We start from the raw sequence: 1,222 nt of genomic DNA, 5'->3' as shown, positions 1-1,222 counted from the left end.
TTTCTCCTTGTTCATGATCTCCGTAGTTTAGTTTATGGTTCAAATATATATATTGGTTACTTTATAATCTAGATTATATTAGTTAATTAGAAGTAGAAAGACTCGTTTCTCTGTGGATTCGACCCTACTTCCCTATCTACATTAGTTAGAGGATTTAGGAATTACTTTTGATTAGGGGGTACGACTTTACCTTGTTAAAATTTGGCGCTGTTGCCGGGGAAACAGTTTTATTTTTATTTCTGATTATTTTTGTAGTCTAGGTTATTCTCTTTTTGTCTCAGAGAACTTTAGTTCTTTGAGGCAAATCTCACATTTGCTTCTAGTTTTTGTTTATACCCAGGTGTTCCAGATCGGGGTACATCCCATTCGATCCCGAGATTGAACGTTCTTTTCATAGACAGAAAAATCTCTATAAGCAAATCCTGGCGGATTCTGGTGATAATAATAATAATCACCGCGATCCTCCAACTGGTTCTAGCGATTCAGAGGTATCATCAAACACAGAATCAGAGATGGCGGTTCCAAAGAAGCTTAGTGATTACTCACAACCAAAGCTTACAGATTTTCCACATCTCACCCCCACTCCGGCTCCTGATGGGGTTCAATTCGAAATTAAACCTCAATTTATAACGATGATAGAGAGGAAGCAATTTAGTGGAGCCAAGGGTGAAGACCCAAATCTTCACATTGCCGACTATTGTCAATATTGTAACACCATCAGGCAAGCCGGGGTTACTCAAGACCAAATCAGGGAGATTCTCTTTCCCTTCTCTTTAACTGGAAAAGCTAAATTGTGGTTTAATGGCTTAAATAGAACTGCACTTGGCATAACTGACTGGGAAACTCTTGTTTTGAATTTTTATAACAAGTATTATCCTGCAGAGAGAATAGTCGTACTACGGAGTGCGATTCATAACTTTGCCCAAGAAGCCGATGAATCTTTATATGAGTCTTGGGAGAGGTTCAAGGATCTACAAAGAGACTGCCCCCACCATAATTTAGCACAATGACAGTTAATCCAAGCCTTTTATAATGGCCTTGGAAATTCTTCTCCAATAATTTTAGATTCTACAGCTAGTGGGAGATTTATGAATCTTGATGTTGAAGATGCAGGTCAGGTTATTAAAGACATGGCGATACACAATTCCCAATATGGGAATCCTAGAGGATTTGCTAACAAGGGGAAGCATAGTGTTGATTCTGTATCCTTTTTGCAAGCTCA

The 1,222-nt window shown here is 38.5% G+C and overlaps 1 non-coding gene across 1 annotated transcript; it reads right to left on the bottom strand.

The window, feature by feature from the left end:
• Window positions 1-893: 893 nt before the first annotated feature.
• Window positions 894-1,000, bottom strand: LOC145633479 (small nucleolar RNA R71). The gene has a single exon (XR_014112803.1). It is a non-coding gene; the product is annotated as a small nucleolar RNA R71 (small nucleolar RNA).
• Between the last annotated feature and the right edge of the window lie 222 nt (window positions 1,001-1,222).

This window comes from Chenopodium album, chromosome 5 (assembly GCF_948465745.1).
Source record: "Chenopodium album chromosome 5, dcCheAlbu1.1, whole genome shotgun sequence".
In the NCBI taxonomy this organism is placed as follows: Eukaryota; Viridiplantae; Streptophyta; class Magnoliopsida; order Caryophyllales; family Amaranthaceae; genus Chenopodium; species Chenopodium album.
This window is presented reverse-complemented; position numbering and strand designations above follow the sequence as displayed.